The following is a 12,538-nucleotide window of genomic DNA, read 5'->3' on the forward strand; positions in this document are numbered from 1 at the left end:
ACCAAGGCCCCCCTCCCCTCTCTGAGACATCAGCACCTGATAACGTAACCTCACTTTTTTCCCCACCCAAAGAAATTTTTGAAAGGAAGACTGCAACCACTTTACATCTCTACTAGTAAGCCAACAGGGCAATATATGCAATTTATAAAGTAGCTTAGGCATGAGGCCCATCTTAAGGAGAGCGCTTCTACCAAAAAGGGAAAAGGGCAAAGAGCGCCAAGCTTTAAGTTGAGCATCCAGTTCTATCAGCGTGGTTTTTATATTCAGGGCATAAAGGTCCAAAGGGTCGCGGGAGATCCAAACCCCCAGGTATTTCATTTTATCTAGAGCCCACTTGAACGGGAACCCTCCTGGCCAATGGTGTTGCACTCTGGGGTCAAGGGCAAGCGCTTCTGATTTAGAAAAATTGATGGTCAGGCCCGAAATAGATTGAAAAACCGTAAAACACTGAATAATAACAGGAATGCTAGTCCTAAGTTGCCCCACAAACAGCAAGATGTCATCAGCGAACATTGCTAACTTCATCTGATGACGGCCAATGCGAAGGCCCCGAAACCCATCCTCCAAGCGCAGCTTAATAGCCAGGGGCTCCAAGGCTAAAACAAATAAGAGGAGACAGAGGGCATCCCTGGCGTACCCCACATAAAATAGGGAAAGATTCCGACAAGGTACCATTAATAAGTAACCTGGCACTAGGACTAGCATAGAGGGCACGCAGCCAAGATAAAAAGGAGCCCGATATACCATACGCTTGCAGAGCCCAGAACATATAGTCCCATGAAAGGGAATCAAAGGCCTTTTCTGCATCCAAGCTCAGCACCAGGGCCTCAGTCTTAGAGTGAAAATTTAAAAAGCAAATCAAGCGCCTCACATTTTTAATGCCTTGGTGCCCCTTTAATAAAGCCTGTTTGGTCGCCATGGATCACGGAGGGCAAAAGGAGACTCAATCTGGCCGCCAACATTGCTGCCGATATTTTTAAGTCCCCATGTATAACAGAGATAGGCCTATATGAGCCCACTTCCTGTACGTCCTTCCCAGGATTGGGGAGTAACACTATAGTGATTGATTTTCCGTAGGTGTAACCGGCATCCCCTGGACTAAACTATTATAGTATGTCCGCAGCACAGGTAAAATGGGGAATTTCAAAATCTTCTAAAACTCTGGCCTAAGGCCGTCTGGGCCAGCCGCCTTTCCCAACTTAAGGCCATGTATAATGGCATGAATTTCAGAATCAGTTATAGGCACATTTAACGAAAGGAGCTGCGCCTCAGTAAGTTGTGGCCAAGGAAGATCAGAAAAGAAAGACTCTCTTGAGGGGAGATGACTAGACTTTTTCCCGTAAAGCCCACTATAGTATTCCAGGAAACGATCTGCAATAGCTGCCGAAGCTGTCTGACTGGTCCCATTTCTATCTTTAATACTAGTGATGAGAGATTTGGGGCCACGCGCTCTAACCAAGCTCGCCAACAATTTACTGGGCCGATTACTATAACGATACAGCTGATATTTGTAATATCTCATAGACTTGGATGCTCGCTGAAACAAGAGCACTTGCAGACTTTCCCTCAATTCATCTACTTCACGCTTGCTAGACTCCGACATTGCATTAATATGCCGGAGCTGCGCTTGTTTTAATTCCTCGGTTAGCTTAAGAATCGTAGCGTTTCGCTTCTTATTCTGGGTAGCAACATAGGCTATAATGTGTCCCTGCATAACTGCCTTTCCAGCCTCCCATAGAACCTGGGGTGCAATACCAGAAGTATTATTCATAAGCATATATTCTCCCCAACGATCAGTAAGGAAGCGGTTGAACTCCTTATCCAAGAACAACCCCGAAGACATGCGCCAAGAAAACGGGTTTAGGAGTATGTCCAAATGTTACTGTAACTGAAATTGGCACATGATCCGATAGGGCAAAGGTGCCTATAGTAGCGGTTGTCACCTGGGGAACAGGAATTCAGAGATAAAAAAATAATCCAAACGGGAATAAGACCCATGAGGATGAGAAAAAAAAGTGTGTAGTCCTGCTCTCCCGGGTGCAACGCCCTCCAAATGTCCAGCAAGTGCAATTCGTGGCACAGAAAATTAGGGCCTTTGTGGGTATCACTAGGTTCTACAGGTTTAGGAGGTTTGCAGTCTTTGAAGAGAAGAATCTTATGGCCTTGAAATTCCAGGGACGCCTGTTTAGAAGCTCGCATGATCTGCGTTTTATGCGCCCAGTTCAGTATTTTTGCTAGCACCGGTCTGGGCCTTTTCACTCCTTCCCGTAAGATTCCAATTCGGTGAACCCGTTCACAAACCATCGGCGTCACAGAAAACTCCAGACCCAGTTGTCTCGGTAGCCAAGACTCCACAAATTCGGACAATCCACTGTCTTTAACTGACTCTGGGACCACGATAATATGTATATTGTTCCTCCGACTTCTATCTTCCAAATCCTCAATTTTGTTCAACAAGTCTCGTTGGGTAGCTTGTAGCTCTTCCACATGGCGCTCCGACTTGCCTAATCGGTCTCCGTGATCTGACAGGACATGATCCGCTTCATCCAGTCGTTTCGTCTGACCTTCTAGTGCTGATTTGATATCATCCATGGAGGCCTGTATTTTAGTGAGGCGAAGATCTAGGGCTGCAGTGACACTGAGAAATCTGAAGAAGAGCGTCGGCAGACGAGTCAAGAACCTTGGCGCCTGCAGGGGCCTCCGCCATCTTTGCAACAGGGTTGTGGGACCTACAGACGACACTCTTCCGCACAATCCGCTGTCTCATCGCCCCTTCTCACCTGGTGGCTGTACTGTTGCCCAGGGGAGAGGACTCCCCTGGGCAACAGTACAGCCACCAGGTGAGATACGCACACGAATGAGACATCTAAGAGAGAGAATTCCAAATTGTCATCGAGATGCAATAGTGAAGTCTGGGAATGCAGTGTGTCTGAGAAAAATATGTCCAAGTAGTCAATAACAAGCAACAGTGATTTCTGGTAGTGCAGCAGGGAATATCTGAAAAAAAGAGTTCCAAGCAGCCAGCGGACTACTACAGCGCAGCTGGGAGTACAGGCAAGCACCACCTTTAGAGCAGTAGCCCTTCTAGGCCAGGCTTCAAACCAGGGCTGGACAAAAAACTTCCAGGGAGCATGAAATAAATTAGTCCAGCTGTGCTCCACTTCAGAAAGAGGCAAAGAAGGGCCCAGAAGGCAACAATACCCAAACTGTGGCGCTATCTAAAGGCAGTCTCAAGGATCCAGACCCCACTCCCCAGCAGGCTCATTCACAGTACCTCGTGGGAAGAAAGCCATTGCAGCCCAGCAGCAGTCCCGACGAAATGCACCACACCAGGTCCTCCCCAGATACACGGGCAGGCCTCCGACTGGTATTTTGGGTCTCCGTTGAGAAGAAAAAAAAAAAAAATAATGCCACTGGACCACGTTGGCATGATTATAAAGCGTGCGGGCTGCGCAGCGTGGCAGCCGCGATCTTGGCTGCTCCACTGCAGCTCTAATCCCCAAGTGAATCTGCCGTCATCCGGCACCCAAAAGCCTAAAAACGACAGTCTTGGGGTCCCATCGACTGCCACGGGTCCCAGAGGCAAAGGCTGTGTAAATCGCAGGCAATCTGAGGGTGATCGGAGGAAAGGACCCACGGGGACCGCGGAGCTCAGTTTTCCTCCGTTGGTCTCGGTGACGTCATCACCGGAAGTCAGCATCAAACACGGATTTAAACAAGTCCATAAAGCCTTCTATGTCCTGCAAAATGGAATCCTTGCGTTCCCACAAGGTAGATGCCCACGACAGAGCTCTACCATCCAAGAATGAAAGGATGTAGGTAGTCTTAGAGAGAGCCGTAGGAAATAAAGATGGTTGTAAAGCAAAGTGCATGCAGCACTGGTTCAAAAAGCCCCTGGTCTTCTGGATTTCTCCGGAAAAGCGGATTGGAACTGCCAGTGGTACAGCAGTCTTTAAAGTTACCTCCTGTAACTGACCTTCATGGTTGGGAGCTGTGCCTTGAACCTTCTGTGTGTGTAGCTAATGAAATGCTAAAGTAAGTTTCTCCAAGGCGTCTTGCTGCTCCGCAATGTGCTGGGCCAGGCCTGGTATGGCCTGCAAAGCACTGAGTTGTGCCGGATCCATGGAGTAAACGAATCCTGGAGTAAGGCTGGTCCACGGAGTTAAGCTGGATCCATGGTGTTAGCAATCTGTAATGAATCTCCGTGAGGAGTTTGCAATCTGTAATAATCTGCTATGCTGATGGGAGGAGCAATCAGATAAGGGAGTTATCAATCTGTAAATACTGGTGTTAGTTGTGGGTGGATCCGGGGAAGATCCCAAGAGGGACCACTGGCTAGGCTTAGAGTATGGAGACAGACACACACACACTAGCTCTTTTATTAAACAGGTCTTTGAAACCACCAGAGGTGGCAGTAGTGAGCTGAAGTCCCTCAGATACTGGAACAGTGATCCCAGGATGGCTGAGCTGTTGAGAAACTGTAGACAGTGAGTAGACAGGGTATGCAGAGTTAATGAACAGAACTTAGATGACAACACTCAAAATAATGGTCTCAGAGAGACTCAGCAACTGGAAAGGGTAGGCCCTCGAGGAGCGAGTACCTGGTTCCAGGGAAAGCTCTGAGAGAGCAATGGCAACTCACAATGATGTAGGCAGCGATAGCTTCCAGGCAGAAGAGAATCAGCAGAGAGTCAGGAACAAGGGCCCTTGAGGAGCGAGTACCGGTTCCCGTCTGTAAACCTGAAAGACAAAGAGAGAGCGAGGCCCCCGAAGAGCGGGTACCTCTGGTAAGTCCGAGGAGGCAGAGTAGCTAGAACGAATCCTTGCTAACTCAGTTTGTTAGCGATAACAGAGGCCTTTAAATATCGGAAGCAGATGACGTCATCTCAGGGGGACGCCCCTGAGGTTCACGGCCTTGCTGGTACTTCAATCAGAGCGCGCACGCCCTAGGCTTCAGGCAACATGGCGGATTTGCAGCGTTGAGCCAGTCCGGGGACGCTGGAGAGAGTCGGCAGCCAGCCATCCTTTAGCCCCGGAGGGAGTTGCCAAAGAAGTAAAGAGGGCGGAGTGAAGACGTCGCAACACTGGATATGTTTGTTGAGTAGTCATAAATCCAGAATGGGCCGGAGACCTCCCGACTTCTTTGGAATGAGGAAGTATTGGGAATAGAATCCCTGATGTTGTTGTTGAAGAGGGATTATCTGTATGGATTTTTGTATTTGCAGGTTGGTTAACTCTGTGTTGAGGGGTGCTAAGTGGGACCATATTGTCCATATCTGAGTGTTATATATCTGCTGCTCGGCGTTAGCAACCTGTTATTGAGCTCCTCCTGTAGAGAGAGGAGCCAGCAATCTGATATGGGTCTCCTCCTGGAAAGGGAAGAGTTAACAATCTGTTATCAATTCCTGCTGCTAGGAGTAGCAATCTGTAGCAACTGCTCCCCAGGGGCAGAGTTAGAATCTGTAATACATCATCCTGCCATGGGGAGGGGCTTGGCAATCTGTAAACAAGTCCGCCAGGGAGTTAGCAATGTGTTAGCTCTTCCCCTTGACAGGGTGATCCATAACAAGTGTAATACTCCGTAGGCGGAGTTAGTGTTCTGTAGTGGGTTGGCTTCCCACAGAGTGGCAGTCGTATAATACCGCTCTAGTGATGTAAGGAATGAACACTTGAGGTAATTTGGTGAATCCCTGGGCCGATGGCAGATGACAGCGCCCCCAAGAGGATAACCCAAGAGGAACCACTGGGTAGGCTGGAGTATGGAGACAAACACAGATAGTTCTTTATTAGACAGGAAGTAGGACCACCAGAGGTGGAAGTAGTAAGCTGATATGCCCAGCAGGGCCGAAGTCCCTCAGATACTGGAACTGTGATCTCTGGGTTGCTGAGCTGTAGAGAGAGAGACTATAGGTAGTGAGTAGACAGGGTATGCTGGATACATAACCAGTAGTAGATGATACACTCACAATTGTTGATATCTGTAATGGCTTCTATGCAACAGAGTCTTCAGTATATTCAGGAACAGGAGCCGTAGGAGAGTGCTGGTTCCTATATGCAGTCTGGAATGAGAACTCACAATATCTGTGTATGAGATGGCTTGTGGAATAGAAGAATGTCTTTGGAGGGTTTTAGGAACATAGGCCCTCGTGGAGCGAGTACCGGTTCCTATCTGCAATCTATAATAGTAATGCACAAGATATAGATATATGATAACTTCTGATATAGAAGAGTTTGAAAAAGGATTTAGGAACATGGGCTCTCGTGGAGCGAGTACCGGTTCTTATATGCAATCCGCAATAATGACCCATGATCTCCGTACCTGCTATAACGTCTTAGACAGAAGGGAGTCTTTGGAGATTAGGAACATAGGCCCTCGTGGAGAGAGTACCGGTTCCTATCTGTAAAAGAACTCACTGTGTTCACATCTGCTATCACTTCCAGGTAGTAAGGAGTCTTCTGAGCATTCAGGGACATAGGCCTTCGAGGAGTGAGTACCGGATCCCGTCTTAGTAATTTGAAATCAAGAAGAGAGAGCGGGGCTCCCGAGGAGCGGGTACCCCTAGGTAAGGTGGTGGAGGCAGAGCAGCGGAGGATGAAGCGGGTTGGAATGATCCCCGCAATCAAACTCCTTGCTAACTCGATTCGTAGCTGCAAGCAAAGACCTTTTAAAGGGGAAGCGGATGACGTCACTACGGGGGGACACCCCCGAGGTTTACGCCCTTGCCAGTACAAACTCTGGAGCGCGCGCCCTTATGTCATCAGGAACATGGTGGATCCGCAGCGTCAAGTCAGCCCGGGGATTCCAGGAAGTACGACGAGAAGCCGCGGCAGCATCTGTCTGTCAGACCCGAAGGGAGTCGCCTCTAAGGTAGAGAGGGTGGAGCGAGGGCGAGAATAGGCACGAACGCAACACTGAGAAATATGAGGAAGGGAGGGAATGGATATGAAATTTAGAGAGTGATCAACATCATCACCCAGACCAGTGGGTGATGATGTTGATCACCCACTGGTCTGATGTAATGGATCCAAGTATTTAGGAAAAATTGAAGGCGTCCTCCTATGAATGTTGGTGGTGGTTGTGGCTGTATTGTCCTCAAAAAGACTGTGGCTGTTTCTGTTGAGGTGCCGGTGTTTGTTTTTGTTGTCTTTGTTGTCCTTGATGCAGTATGGGATGGGTTCCTGGGCGGAGCATATGGCTGAGGCCTATATTATGAATATGGCCTATTGTATGGTCGTGGATAATACCGTCGACGGTAAGAAGGATAAAACCTCTGCTGGGTTTTATGTGTATCTGCGGGTGTTGTAAGGGAGAGTACAGCCGCACTCTGCTCTTTAAAATGAGAAACTGTGTCCCTGAATTTGTCCCCAAAGAGATTATCACCCCTGCATGGAATGTCGGCCAATTTTTCATGCACATCAGGCCGAATTGCATTCGCCTTAAGCCAAGCAAGGCATCTGGCCGCTATGGCGGAAGCAGAGGCTCTTGCCGATGACTCGAAAGATTCATAAATAGATCTGAGTAGATGTCGGAGGCCCTCTTCTATATCCAAAAAAGGTTGTGGAAGAGCGTTGTCCTCCGATAAACAAACTGGGCGTAGCTTTTCAAGAGATTAAAAAAGGTACTGCATAGTATAGAATTGATGGTGCTGTATCCTAGTCGCCAATATGGAGGAGTGATATACTTTCTTTCCAAAGTCATCTAGGCATTTATTTTCACGGCCCGGCGGGGCATTTGAATGTAATTTAGTACGCTTTGCCTTTGATAAAGCTGTCTCAACCACAATGGAGTGATGAGGAAGCTGAAAAAAGTCTCATAAATGGTTGAGTTGCACATTTTATATTCGATATCTATTTTCCTGGAGGTTGCCATTGTTGAAAAAGGTATTTTCCAGATTTGTAACAGAACATTATCTAAGACCGAATGCGGTGGTAAAGCAGTTGGCTCAGGAGGAGCTTCAAAGATTTTTAGGATCCCCACCATTTCCGCCCTGAGATCAGGAACCTTTCCTGTTTCAACTTGAAGGAGGTAACCTACTTTTTCAATAAATTTTGCATAGATCAGGACCTCCGGGGGAGAATATGGCTCCGATAGGCCTTCCGGTGGGTCAAATGGCATTCCTGTTGAAGTGTTTGAGGAATAGGTCGATATCTGAGAGACAGGGCTTATTGGTTGGACCGGCAAATGTTCAATATTTGGGTCCAGTGGTTCAATGCCTGGTGATGGAGGTGGGGAATCTTGAGGGGAACCTGTTGGTGGTAACTGTTTTGACTGTTCTAGATCCTTAAAGAAGGAGCTTAAGACTTCAGAAACCTTAGTCACCTCAGAAGCTGCTAGGGTAACCTTGCGGAGGGCTGTGCAGCCTAGTCTTTGAGGCTTTAGGTGGAATAGCAGCCAATAAAATGTCCTCAGGTGATGTCCTTTTGAGCTGGGTCCGTAGTTGAATGATCGGAGATGGACAAAAACGTTTGGTCAATGGGATCTGTAATGAAGGAGAGTGTCTTTTGGACTGAGACACAGAGGAGAGACTAGAAAAGGAGCGCACACTCACTGGTGTCTGAGCTGAGGAGTGGGATTCTGGAGCAGATAGATTTTCCACATCAACATCAGGGCTGACATTGGAGACCGGTGGGGAGTTCTGAGAATGTTTTCTCTTTTCTGCTCTTTCCCTTGAGGTGTGCGTCGAAGAATGTGCTTGATACGTCGTATGATGACGCTTTTCTCCAACGCCTTGCTTTGGTGGCGCAACGTGCTTCTTTTTTGTGCTGTACGTCGATCCATGCGCTGTGGGTGCACTGCGCGCCGATCCATGCGCCGTGGGCGCCGTCTGACTTAGGTGTGTCGTGTGTCCGTTTTGTTGACGCTGAAGAATGGAGTCGACCTGACCCTGAAGCCAGAGAGCCGGACGACGCATCTCCCGATCCTTCCTTTAGTAGTACCGCCTCCGGAGCCCCGGCTTGTTTAGAAGGCCCTAAGGGTGTGTGAAACCCTGACATGGTACTGGGGACGACTTGTTTTAATTCAGAGGGGCCCAAGGAGGAAGCCCGTTTTGCATGGGCCTTACTCTTCTTCGCCGATCCTGGCGAAGAATGCGCTGATGTCGGTGGGACATATGAGCCCGTCCTTAGGCGCTCCATCTTGGCTGCCCACTGATGCTGGGCCCGCGGAGACATCCGGCCACAGTCTCTACACGACGCTTGGTCGTGATCCGGGCTCAAGCAAATGTAGCAGTAATGATGTCCATCGGTGATGGACATAATTTTGCCACATTGGCAGGATTTGAAGCTGCATGGCTTTGGAGCCATCTGGGATCCAAAAATTGAGAGAAAAAATGCGAAAAAAAAATTTTCCTGTCAGGAAAGAAGTAGCTAGAGGAAAAAAAACCCCGTGTGTGATCGGCTCGCGGAAAAAAAGAAACTGAAGAGGTGAGGGAATCGCACAGGTACATCACCATGCAGCTGCACAGAGTCAAAGCTCTGTGATTAGCTGAGGAAACTCAGCCTACTTGGGGTTGCGAGGCTTCCCAGACAGCATGACTAATTCAGCCCTGCTATCGACGGGAAATGTATGTAAGAAATACTAACTGTAAAAAAGGTAAAAAACTGGCACTAAGCTGGAGGGGGCGGGGGGTGGAGTTGGAGGCGCAGAGCTTAGCTGATTTTGCTTGGGCCTCCTCTCCAACCAACAAAACCTTCCACTTCCCCGGAAATAATCTCTCACCCTCATTTTGCTTAGTTAACTATTCATCCTGTTTTCATAGCTTTGTATGTAATTCCATGATATCTACATGGGGCTGTGCGGATCAGCACAAAAACACCTTGATTTATTTACGGACTTCTCATTGGTAACATGGAATAGGTTCTTATGGCCAGGATTGGCCACTGTTGGAAACAGGATGCTGGGGCTTGATGGACCCTTGGTCTGACCCAGTATGGCATGTTCTTATGAAGAAAATTCCCAAATCCTTAAACATTAAAATACTGTAAGAAGCTGAAAAACAAAAAAGGAAGAAGGAATTATTTGATTTCTTTTTGTGCACCAGTGCCGCTCAACACATCTCTCACAGACAGCAGCTAACAAATATTGCAAATTCAAGCCAGCCGAAAGCCCTTCAGTAACACAGCCAGACCCCGCCAGTTGCAACTTTCGCTGCAACAAGCGCTGAGCAGCAGAACTTTCCCACAATAATTTTCGAACACAGATTCAAATTAAAGTCATACGTTCGTGATATGAAACAGAAAAATACACGTTATAATAGTAACTAGCCTATTCTTATTGGAAATAAAGCAGCTACAACAAGAATAACTCAATTACCTTTACCAAGATGGCGAACACATACGCCGTACAAGAATTAGCTCCGCCTACGCTGCCCCCCTTACTGACTTTGGGCGGGGTCTCGCTCCTTTTTCATCTTGCGTCGTGACGTCGGGGGCGTGGAGCCGTGCGTAAACAAGCTGGCTGTTTGTGGGGGTGGAACATGGCGGAGAGAAGCTGAATCGACAGTTTTTTTCATATAGTGCGCGAGTGGAAGTAGAGGAGGAGGAGGTGGCTGGAGCGGCGGTGGCGGCTAGAGCTGAGGCGAGCGCAAAAACACAGCTCAGTTCATTCACTGCCCCCCCACTTTCCACCGCCAGTGCGGCCGCGTCTTGGAGAGGAATTTGGCGACAGCTGTCAGCCCTGTGTTTCCGGCCGCTGTCACTGTCCCAGCTCAGGAGTCCGGCAGCAACGCTGCCGCCGCCGCCTGCCCGGGAGAGGCCCGACGCTCCGCCCTCGCGGGGCCCCGGCAACTTTTACCTTCCTACTTCATATTTTTGTTTGGTTGTTTTATTGACTGACTAAAGGAGCCCATAGGGGAGGTGGAGGACCGCAGTCAGTGGTGGCGACCCGGAGCGGCGCCTGTCGGTCACCTCGCGACAGGTGAGTTCCTGTGGGAGAAGGCAGTAGCGGCTGGAGTTGTTCGAGGGGGGTCAGCTGTTCGGTAATAGAAGAAGGGGACTCTTGGGGTGTCTGGTGGTTCTTGTTTGTAATAAATAACAGCGGGGAGGAGGGTATTTCACCCTTTCGGGTGAAACTGTCACAGTCTGCGGAGGCAATCCCGAATCAGAGCCAAGGGGGTGGGGGATCTGAGGGGAGAGATATGTCAGATATGTCTACCTTTTGTAGAATGAAATGAGAAAGCTGCTACGCTTCACGACTCTTTAGTGGTTAGAGTTTAGCACTGGGAAGTCTCTCTGCCCATGCGGTGTAAAATACATCTTTTTTTGTTTGCAATCTGGAGGACGGCGTAAGTACAACAAGCGAGGCTGCACTGTGCAAGCGTTTATCCTTATTAATGCTTATTTTTTGGCTTTTCTGGAACTTTGTCGTTTGCTTTTTTTTTCTTTTTTGTAAACATGGCTGAAGGGGCGGGCAGGGGGGCAGGTCGGATGGCAGCGGTTCACCGCTTTATGTAAATCTGGAGTTTGAGGGTAAGGGGTGGGGGGCATTATTTTCATGTGTTTTTAATGACACACTAACGCGGTATAGAAGAGCCTATTAAATACATTTAATATATGTCTGGGCGCCTGTTCGTCTTTTGATTCTGAAGAGGGGAGCAGAGCAGCTCCTTTTTTGTGCAGAGAAAAAGGGACAGAGTCTTAAATGGTGTTTAGCTGAGTGAGCAGGAGGTATGATTTTGCTGCTGTGTGCGATGGCTGGTTTGGGATTGCAACTGTAGGGCAGCAGCGACTTCAATAATTTGTGCTGGGAGTGGACTGTGCTGCAAAGTTGGCGTCTGACTGCCTGGTTTCCGCGCCGGACAGCTGACAGTTGCCCTAAATCGGGGGAGGGGGGAGGGAGTTTTCTCTTCTAGAAATCTCGGTTTGCAGCAGCTGATTTCATGAATGCTGTTGCCGCGCTGCACACGCTGTGGCACCGAGGCTGCTACTGCAATAATGTCACGTTTTTTGCTGGCGAAAATAGCAGAAACGCAGGTTTTTCCCGTGGCCCGCTACTTCTCTCAGTTCGAAGCTCCTGAGAAAAACGGGAGAAATCTGCGGCTTTTCAAAGGTGCGCCGTGACCTTTTCGATGCTTAGCAAACTGGGTTTCCTTGCTGTAGTGTTTGTGGTGTTTTGAAAGTTCATTTTTGTCTTGTACTACTTAATCGTAACCGTCGTCATTGAACGGATTGATCGCATATTTGAATAGGCTTCCGAAGAGTTTTAGATTCACGATAGTTTGTGTTTCACACGTGGGTAACAAAACAGATCACTCGCTGTCAATTTGTGCTCTGGCGACAGCTTGCGTACACATTAAAAAAAATTGCTTGAGCCTTCTATAAAATTAGATATTATTATAAAACGTCTAATGGTGCTATGGCCTATGAAGTCTATTGTAGCCTCCTATTACCTGCCAGTATTGATTCTGTACCCTTGGGGGTTGTTTGATGAAAGTATGATCTCATCCCCTGCAGTTATGCTAATATAATCTGTATGGTAGTGCAATCACCTGCCTTTTAGAAAAGGATTATGAAGGAAACTACTAAAGCTTTTTGTGGCAGA

General features: G+C 48.2%; 1 protein-coding gene across 3 annotated transcripts in view; it reads left to right on the plus strand.

Moving 5' to 3' along the window:
* The first annotated feature begins 10,432 nt into the window (after positions 1–10,432).
* NCOA1 (nuclear receptor coactivator 1) overlaps positions 10,433–12,538 on the plus strand; it is a 1,093,244-nt gene continuing 1,091,138 nt past the window's right edge. For all 3 annotated transcript variants that reach the window (XM_029596190.1, XM_029596192.1, XM_029596191.1), the window contains exon 1: positions 10,433–10,915. The gene's annotated coding sequence lies outside the window, so the exon portion shown is untranslated. The remainder of the gene's footprint in view (positions 10,916–12,538) is intronic.

This window comes from Rhinatrema bivittatum, chromosome 3 (assembly GCF_901001135.1).
Source record: "Rhinatrema bivittatum chromosome 3, aRhiBiv1.1, whole genome shotgun sequence".
NCBI classification, from domain to species: domain Eukaryota; kingdom Metazoa; phylum Chordata; class Amphibia; order Gymnophiona; family Rhinatrematidae; genus Rhinatrema; species Rhinatrema bivittatum.